This window comes from Mustela putorius, unplaced genomic scaffold, assembly GCF_011764305.1.
Source record: "Mustela putorius furo isolate JIRA1106 unplaced genomic scaffold, ASM1176430v1.1 tig00000508_pilon_pilon_pilon, whole genome shotgun sequence".
Lineage (NCBI taxonomy): Eukaryota > Metazoa > Chordata > Mammalia > Carnivora > Mustelidae > Mustela > Mustela putorius.
This window is the reverse complement of record NW_025421402.1, coordinates 20947578-20958054: the sequence shown is the minus strand read 5'-3', so window position 1 is coordinate 20958054 and position 10477 is coordinate 20947578.

Genomic DNA, 10477 nt, shown 5'->3' with positions numbered 1-10477 from the left:
AGTCCACAGTCCGAAAGCACAAAGCATGGCTTCAGACCGGCCAACCAGACTTTAATTCCTTCCATACCACACATTCACCTCGGAAAGCTCGAATGATTAAAAGAGTTTATGTTTTCTACTTCCAAGAATCCCTCTTGCAATTTAAATGATTCATGTACCCAAGTTTTGCAAAGAGGAAAACAACCTCATTGTTATTTGCTCTGTTAAAGCCCTCAAGTGTTCAGCTTATTATTTTGTTATCTGGTAAAATGGGGGAGTTTATCTCTAATTCTCTAACCCTTTCCATGGGGATTTCTTATGGGATAATAAAACTCCTTATTTAACTAGCAAAGAAACAACTCCTGCTCTCATCTTCCCTCCTGACTGGGGAGGGAGAGAGGGAGAGAAACTGTCCATCACATGCTAGGATTGGGCCCTGGAGCACATTTCAGAAGAAATGGGCAGAAGAGAGTCAGAGTGATAAGAGTCTTCCTCTATCTCTATAAGCCTTGCTCCAGAACAATCACATGGTCACGGTAGAGACTGCTGGCTGTCCCCCAGCGTTCAACTTCTCCTGCTTCCTTCCCTTATTTACACAGATTTTTTTAGTTTTACTTGTCCTATTTGTGTGCTTGTATTTAGCTCTATGTAACTTTACCGCCTGCGTAGGTTTGTGTATCCGTCACCACCGTAAAGATGCAGAACTGTTCTGTTATCATAGGGTCCCTGATGTTGCCCTTTTGTAACCTCACCCACCTCCCTCCTGTCTCCTCCCCACCACTGTCCCTAATCCCTGGAAACACTGATCTCTTCCATTTGTCTGATTTTGTCATTTCAAAGATGTGTATATAAATGGAATCCTTTCTAGAGTATATAGGATTTTGAGATTGGCCCTTTTAAAATCTAGCATAATTCCCTTGAGATTTATCCAAATTGTTTTGTGCATTAATAATTTTTTTCTCTGGAGTAGTATTCCATGGTACAGGTATACCACAGCTGGTTTAACCATTCGCTTGTTGAAGATGGCCTAATTGTTTCCAGTTTGGGCTATGAACAGCTGTGTAGAGGTTTTTGTGTGAACACAAGTTTTCATTTTTCTGGGATAAATGTCCAAAGGAGCAATTGTTAGTTTGTGTGGTAGATGCGTGTTTAGCTTTATAAGAAACTGCCAAAAATGCCTGTACCATCTTACATTCCTTCCAATGATCTATGAGCGGTCCAATTTTTCCACATCCTGTCTGGCTTTGACACTGTCACCATTTTTAGTTTTAGCCAGGTATGTAGTCATACCTCCTGTGGTTCTAATTGGTATTTTCCTAGTGGCAGATGATGTGGTCCGTCATTTCATGGGCTTACTTATCTTTATATTCTCTTCAATGAAATATCTGTTCATGTCTTTTGCCCATTTTCCACTTGGATTGTTCATTTGGGAAAACATCGAAAATGATTTACTGAGTCTTGACAGTTCTTTTTATGTCCTAGCTACTATCTTTCATCTGATCTGTGGTTTGCAGTCTTTCTTTCTTATAATAACTGAAGGGTCATTAAAAAACCTTTGGTTTATACTGGACACCTGGCTGTCCAGCTAGGGACAACCTTCCCAACTTCTCCTGCATCTAGATGTGGCCACATGGCCAAGTCTGGGCTAATGAAATGAGAGCAGAAATGATACATGCAATATTTGAGTCATCTCTAATGAAAAAATAAAACCACGTGTACTAAATTTCTATCTTCTCTCCTGTCCTGCAACCTAGACCTTGCAGCAACCTAGCTTCAGTGATGCAGATGAGGGCAGTGCCTTAGAGCAGGGTGGGCAGACTCCTTGCAATAGGACACATAGGAGATACTCTAGGCTCATAGGCTGTATGGTCTCTGTACAAACTGTTCATCTTGTTGTTGTAACACAAAAGCATCCATGGGTCATATGGAAACAAATAGGCATGACTGTTACATAAAAACAGGTGGTCTGCTCACAGACTTCAGTTTGCTGACCCTCCTTGGCAACCTAGTCAAAGCCACAGATACAGGGAATCAGATCCCCGCAGCATCACACAGAGCCATCCTGCCAGCCTGAACTGCTACCTTCAAGACGAACTCGTGAAAAAAAAAACAAAAAACAAAAAACAAAACTTCTGTCCTATTTCAGTCACTTTAGTTTAGGGGTTCTTTGTTGTAGCAGCTCAGCCATGACTTTGTCATGCAGATATTGGAATTTACGGAGCACTGACTGTGCTCAGCATACAAAGGGGATTCCAAGGTAAGTTGTCTAGCTCCTTGCCCAGACAGAGCATGCAGTCAGTCCGGTGTGAGAGCTGCTGGTAGAGTGAGGCCGAGCTGTAACCAAGTAAGTAATAAGGAAAGCAGTAGGGGTAGGAGTGGGGAGAAGGCAGGAAATGCTGCGCGCCCCACACGGAACAGTCGTTTTATGTTAGTGTATCACTGAAGGTTGGGAGAAGTCTGTTAGGTTTCCAGTCCAGAGATGAAAATAATGGGTTTCTAGAAGGTTATTGAACTTTCCTGCTGGCAGAGATGAATTTAAACCTTTGACAAGTGTGCACTCCGATTATAGATTTATTCATTATGGACACTTTCAGACTGGTCTGAGTCCACTTCTTCTGGACCCCTCATTGCTACAGGCTTCATCAGATTCAATTAAAGTCAACTCATGAGCAATTATTAAAACCAGGACCAGGGAGGCTAGAAGAATGAAGGAAAAAAAGAGAGAGAAATAGAAAGGATTTCATCTTCAAAAGAAAAAGTTTTTTTGTTGTTGTTGCTGTTTTGTTTTGTTTTTAACAATGTTGGACTTTTCCTGAGCCCTGTGCTCCTACATAGCAGCTACAGTCAGGAACTCCCCCTAAATTTTGTGTTCCTGGGTTGTCTAACCACAAAGGGCCTTCCTGCCCTTGCATATTCTGCGCTAAGACCTGTCTCCATCCTTCCTCAGGACAATTTCGTTCATGATGACTCCCTGGTTTACCTGCCTCTATAACTCTCAGGTCCCCTTCTTTTTCCTTGAGACGCTTCTCATTAACGAACATTCTCCGTGTTGCAATAATATGGATTAAACCACGTCCTTTATTGCCAGCACGTTTTGTCCCTCACAGTTTCGATGCCGACTCAAACAGCATCAGACCTGGCCTTTGAATCCTTGTTTATACGGGCCACATACCGAGACGCTTCCGCCCTTCGTGCTCTCTTCCTTACCTCTGACCTGGGGACACAGCAGTGGGCCCAGCCCCTGGTTCTGTGCTCTGGACTCCTGTCCCCTGGTAACACAGTAAGTAATTGACTTTGATTCTTCATGAATACTCAACTGACTTCTGGAAATGGCTTCTCTTGGCTTTCTTGTCTGACAATTTGGTGTTCTTTGTAAACAGATGAATGTAAATGTAACAGGTATAATGTCATGAAACACATCTTTTCTCTATTGGATGAAAGAGAACAGAATCGGATTTGTTAGTCTTTCCTGTTTATCTAGTTGTCTGAGCTCAGATCAACTAAGAATTTGCACTCACTAGGAAGGGAATGGTTCCTTAATATTGACTGGTGGGTTTTCTATTTCTGTGTTTACGCTTGACCCATGGCTAAAATTTTGCACTTAAAGCTATATGCTCTTCTCTATGTGTGTCTACATGTTTATATATCTGTAATTCAAAAAAGATTTTCCCTCTCATTGTGTGAGTATGGAATATTTTCCTACCTCTGGATTGTATGAACAAATCAAATTATAAAAGCTCTTTTAGGAGTTCAATTCTGATGGACTTAGATGTAAAATGTGCTTTGTTTAAAAGCATGTTAAAAAAAAGAGGTATTGTTAATGTAAAATAACTCAGAAGTGTTTTAAGAATTCAAGTTTACATAGTTTATGTAAATCTCTGGCAAACGAGGTTAGTTTAATAATTTTGGTTTAATAAAAACAGTTGTGTTTTCTCTGAATTATGAAATATAATAAAAGCATACATTTTTATTCTGCTTGGGTATGGGCTTCCAAAACTTCTACAAGGTTAGCATTACTTCTGCTTCGTGTTTAAGATTATGAAAAAATATAAAGTTGCATGTGACCAAAGAGAATCATTGTTCTGAAACTTAATTTATTATGTTTTGTAGTATAGAAACTGAAGATAATTCTAAGATCTTTAGGCAACATAAAACCTTGGACTTCTACTAAATTGAGTTAATGAATGAATATTCATTGGATACATCCATCATGTCTAAGTACGTTAGAAAACTGAAACATTAATTACTACTCATAATTTTAGCTTTATATACATTTGCCTCTTATTTTTATATGGTGCAGGGAAGCTATATATTTTGGCTTTGTTAATGAGCATGTTCATTTTTTGCCACTTTGAGACACTGTGCTATAGAGGATGTGGATGGCTGTAGGAAGTTGTGAGCCTCACTAATCTGCTGCAAAGTCTGGTATGTGATAGATTGTTCACAGCTATCAGCCCTCTAATTTTTTCTGCAGAATACAAGTTACTGTGGTCAAACTTATTATCAGTATATGTGAGATGACAGAGAGAAACAATTTTGTATGCAAGATAGACAGGATGTGTTTTTGCTAATGAAGAATGAGAGTCATTTTGTCCTAAACTAAAATGACTGATGGTTGCAGAAGGAGAAGGAAGAGGAGGACCCAATCTGAGTGGGTATAAAATCTTACAGAAGATTTGTGGAAAGGAGCTTTTATTTGTTGTGGTCAAATCTCACCAAGATTTGGTGGGCAGATTTATAAGATTCAGTTACGCCGAAGCAAAACTAGAATTTGCTTTTATCTCTGTTAAAATACAAAATTTTCTCATATTATTGGTCTGCACTTAATGTGAGGTTTTAAAATGTGGTTCTTTACTTTCTGTGTAATCTACCTAGATTCCATCACCTTCTATATTTTTATGTTGTTTTTTATTATGTCCTTGATGGTTTAAGAAAACAAAACCTTCTCACTTAGGAAGGAGCTAAGGTTCTTTACAATGATACTAACTTCTATGTTTATTTTTATGTTTTATTGTTGCTTTGAAATGAGAAGCAAAATGTTGCATTGCAGGTACCCAGATCCAATTCCCATCTGAGATGTTCAGATCTCTTAACAACTTTTGCTTTTTGTTTTTCCAACATCCAATTTTAAGTGATATCTTTTGCACCTAAAACTGTCTTTGAGATTTCCCAGAGGGTCCTTGGAAAATCACAGAGGATTCATTCTTTCATCTTGTAAATGGAGAGGTACTAGAAATAATGCTTATTTGATATGATATTATTGTTGAATTGCAAGCAAAGAGTTGTCAAATCAGAAGAGATGTTTAGGCTTTCCTAGGTTAAATTTGTATGGGTAATGTTAATAATACAAATATTTCAGAATTGCATGTCATATGGGAAGTCCCTAGAGATTTGTCAGTCCCTCACTGTCTACAATATGCTGGATTTATCAAAGTCCTGGTAATGCTTTGCCTTATAGTTGACAGCTGTGTAGCATTCATCATATTTTAGTATTTTTTAAAATGTTGCCTTTGTTGCAACTTTATTTCTTTAATTTAAACCTAGCATCTTTTTTTTAAAAAAAGGTTTTATTTATTTATTCAAGAGAGACAGAGAGAGAGGCAGAGACAGAGGGAGAAGTAGGCTCCCCAAGGAGAAGAGAGCCCAATGTCAGACTCAATCCCAGGACCCTGGGATCATGACCTGAGCTGAGGGCAGATGCTTAACCATCCAAGCCACCCAGGCACCCTAAATCTAGCATCTTTTAGGGTTGTAGTTTTCCAGCGGAGTTTTACTGTCTATGGAGTTTTATTAACTCCAAACCTTAATCAAACTCCCTGATATATTCTTGGTATTTTCTACCTATATGCTTGATATCTTTGTGGTATATTATGACTTAGAATTACAATATATCAAGTATGATGTTTTTGCTTTGTGAAGATTATGTTCATCCATTTTTATAAATTATACATAATATCCACAAATTAAAAATAATCATCATTATATATATAGATATTTTATCTTGTTTTGCACAGAAACAAACTCCACTGTCACTTGTGTTATTCCTACATGAACACCTATCAGATCTTTTACCCTTGGAAATCACAAGTAAGTGGTAAGTATGCAAACTATGTCTGGTCTGGGTAGAGATTTAATTGTCCCCCCATACTCTTTCCTGGAAAAACCTATGTACCAAAAGTAGATCGAATCCTGTTACCTTGGTCAAACTGTCAATCTTTACCAAAATTTTTAATCCTTTTAGTTTTCTTCAATATCTGGCTAATGTTCTCCAAACAAATTCTTCCAATTTTTCTTACTCCTACCTGATTTAAAGTCACTCAGAAATAAAACCTGACTGCCCTGATTCCTATCAAGATTCTAGGTGAGAATTGGCCCTTTCCCCTAGGATCTGAAGAAACCCTGCAACCTGGAGCCCAGAAACTTGACATAGCCTGCAAAGGCCAACCATTCATGGGCCAGAATTCTCCTTGGACAAACCACTAAGGAAGTCCAGCAAATGTTGGGTCACCCATGCTCTTAAACAGGAGGTAACCAACATAGTGGGTGACATCAGCAAGAACATCAACATCCAGACATGAGAGCTTCAGAAAACTTAGAGTAGCACTGAATAACCAAGAACTTCCTCCACCAACCTCTTGGGATGTATTGGACTGCCAATCTTCAGAATCCAGTTTCTGGCTCTGTACCTTAATGTTAATATTTCCCTTTTTTATTTTAAGAATCCTCCTTTTAAGATACCTAGTCTCCAGAACCCCCAAACAACTGATCTCTGTCACCACTTCTCACCAGGTAGTTCAGCTGGTTTTATAGGAGCATGACTAACAAGACGCCTCATGAGACTTTCTTAGATCTTATGTCATCTTCTCGGAGATTTATGATCACCTTTGAGTTGTTCAGAAAGGAACGGTGCTTGTCTTGAACAAATGAGGGGAACTGACAACGCTGAACTATTTCTGGGCCTTGTGCTCCCAGGAAGTTGTAACAGTTAAGAAATCCACCACCACTTTGTGTCTCCAAAACAGCTAACCAGAAAGGACCACCCTACTCTTGCAGATTCCAAGATCCATCTCCATCCTCCCTCATGAATCCTGTCAGTCTCATAGATGACTCTCTTGAGTGTCTGCTTCTATAAGCCCTAGGCCTCCTTCCCTTTCTGTCAGAGGTTCCTCATTAATAAACATTGTCCTTATTGCAATATTCTGAATAAATCATATCCTTGATTGTCTGGTACATTTTGTCTTTCATACTTTTTACTGTTGAGTTCTATCAATTGCTTTGCCTCTCTGAGCCTCAATTTCCTCATCTATCAAGGACTCTTAATTCCACCTCTGAGAAGCGTGAAGATTGAATGAGAGGAAGCACAGGAAAGAACCTAACTAAGCACTAAGTAAGTGCTCAATAAATATTAGTCCTTCTCCTTAGAGGAAAACAATCCCAAAGCAATAGGTGACTAGAGTAGGAACTGGTTAAAAGATAGGGGTTAAGTCAGTGTAACTTTGTCTCTACTAATGGGAAAAACAATTCAGAGCAATAGGTGACTAGAGTGGGAACTGGTTAAAAGATAGAGGTTAAGGGGCGCCTGGGTGGCTCAAGTGGGTTAAGCCGCTGCCTTCGGCTCAGGTCATGATCTTGAGGTCCTGGGATCAAGTCCCACATCGTGCTCTCTGCTCAGCAGGGAGCCTGTTTCCCTTTCTCTCTCTCTCTGTCTGCCTCTCTGCCTGCTTGTGATCTCTCTCTGTCAAATGGATGAAAAAAATCTTAAAAAAAAAAAAGATAGAGGTTAAGTCAGTGTAACTTTGTCTCTACTAATGGGAAAACAATTCAGAGCAGGTGCCCTGACATTGAAGGAAACAACACTGGGCAGGAGCACCACTTCATATGGGGCAGAAACGATAGCACTGATGTATGTTGGAAGCATGTCTTCCTTCCCTGTAGGAGGTACACTGCATATTAGTGCTGAGATCTTTAGAAAAATAATTTACCTTTACAACCTAATAACAAGGAGTATCTCAAAGGGTAGTCCTCCTTCTACCTTGGAGTGGCTGGGTGGCTGGGTGGCTACATTGTGGGTTTGCTAACTATTGCCAGGGAGGTGCTGGTGGCTCTGTCTGGCAGGTGGAAGGACCACACATGTCGCTTGTATTCACATCTCAGGCCAGGAGAACATAGACCTAAAAACAGGTTAAGAGCAAAATTTCTGACCGCACTTACTGGATTTTTCCATAATTCTCCTAGTTCTTTGCAGAGCCCTTTCTAACTCTGCTGGCAGGGAATGAGAGCTTCTAAACATACTTCAAGATTACTGGAAAGAAGAAATGCTGAAGAAACTAAGGACATTACATGGACGTTTACAAGTGAGAGAACAAAGTCACTACTTGACAATTCAATTGGAAACTCAAATTGCAGCCGTTAGCATTCGCGAAATACCAGTTTTAGATACACAAATGCAAAGTAATCAGAAAAACATTTGCTCCTGAAAAGTGATCACTGTGGTGCTTTGCATTAAACCGTAATCAACCTGAATGTAAAATGAGCAAATTCTAAGACCTGGAGATTTTAACCTCTGAGAAGAGAGACTATATTTGGAGACCTTGAGAAAATATGGCTCACGTATTTGCTGCTTTCTCTTATGGCTCTGTGGTCCTCAATAAAGTTGCTTTTTTTCACACTTGCAATTCTTTCCTCTCCACCAACGCCTTTAAATATACATCTTACCATCGGGGTCAAATTACCCAGTAAGTACAGGCAAGCACAGTGCCGAAGTCCCACAGAACTGTTTTAATTTCCTTTAAAATCAGGGGGGAAAAAAGAGAGAGGTGCCTGGGTGTCTCACTCAGTTAAGCATCCGGCTTTTGATTTCAGCTCAGGTCATGATCTCAGAGTTGTAAGATCAAGTCCTGTGTCAGGCTCCGCACTCATTGCAGAGTCTGCTTGGGATTCCCTCTCCCTCTCTGCCCCTCTCCGTTCTCGTAAGCACACACGCACTCTCTTTCTCTCTAAAATAAATAAATAAAATCTTTTTTAAAAATCAGAAAAAGGGGGCACCTGGGTGGCTCAGTGGTTAAAGACTCTGCCTTAGGCTCAGGTCATGATCTCAGGGTCCTGGGATCGAGCCTCACATCGGGCTCTCTGCTCAGCAGGGAGCCTGCCTCCTCCTCCTCTCTCTCTCTGCCTACTTGTGATCTGTCTGTCAAATAAATAAAAATCTTTTAAAAAAATCAGAAAAGGAAGAACTCTTAGGTCAAAGAAAAAATTTCAATATACAGTATTAATATATTCATCTTTATGCCAATGCAAAGAATATAATTTAAGATGATTTTTTATGGAGGCGGTGCCCGTGAAAACCAGTGTGCCTGGGACCCACAAGTCATAGTGCAGCTTTGAGCAGTGGGGGCTATTTGTAATTTAGAACTGTTATTAAACCCTTAAGGACAGGGGTGCCTGGGAGGCTCAGTCAGTTAGGTGTTTGCCTTTGGCTCAGGTCATGATCCCAGGGTTGTGGAATCGAGCCCTGCATGGGGCTCCCTGCTCAGAGGGGAATCTGCCTCCCCCCGCCCCTCTCTGCCCTCCCCATCCCCCACTGCCGCTCATTCTTCTTTCTCTCATGTTCTCTGTCTCTCTCTTGCACTCTCCCAAATAAATAAATAAAATCTTAAAAAAAAAAAAAAAGCGCTCATGGACACAGAAACTCAAGGGTTACACTTATTTTGTCTTAAGCTAAAGCTAGCAAGGCCCCAGATCAGCTTTGCAGGCCACCAGCCTCTTGGCTGGGGCACTTGTCACTTGCAAGGAGCATCTTGCTCCTGTGGGTTTCAGAAGGTCTCCTGTCTCACCCCACCTTGGCTCCAAGCATGGGCTCCAGGCCCTCAGCAGCCACACTGTGAGGTTTTTGGAAGGTAACAACAATCTGGTGGCAGGGACCATTAGAAACTCTGATTTGTGGTTGAGTGGCTCAGTGGGTTAAGCAGCGGACTCTTGGTTTCAGCTCAGGTAATGATCTCAGGATCCTGGAATGGAGCCCCATGTCAGGCTCCCCACTCAGTAGGGATTCTGTTAAAGGATTCTCTCTTTATTTCATTCCCGCCACTCTGTCTCTCTCTCTCAAATAAATGAATAAACATTAAAAAAAAAAAAAAAAAGAACCTCTCATTTGCCTATTACGGAGGGACCACAGTTAAGACTAAACTTACCACAGTTCAAAGCAAAAGTCAAGTTACATAGTTCAATGTAGGATTTTCTTCTTCATTTGCATGAATTTAAATTTTAAAATGTATGTAATACAAACCTTAAAAGACAATCCTATAATTTACTAATGACCTTTAAGATGACAATAAAATTATGTGAAAAGAAATAGCCAAACTGGCGAGAAGAGCCTATTTACTAATGCAGTATTTGAGTATCGGACCCCAGGCACATACCAGGCATCAGTCTCCTTCCTGGGGTGAGCAGCGCCTGTTAGCAGGTCGGCAATCTGCTTCCTCTTCCCTATCTCTTCTCG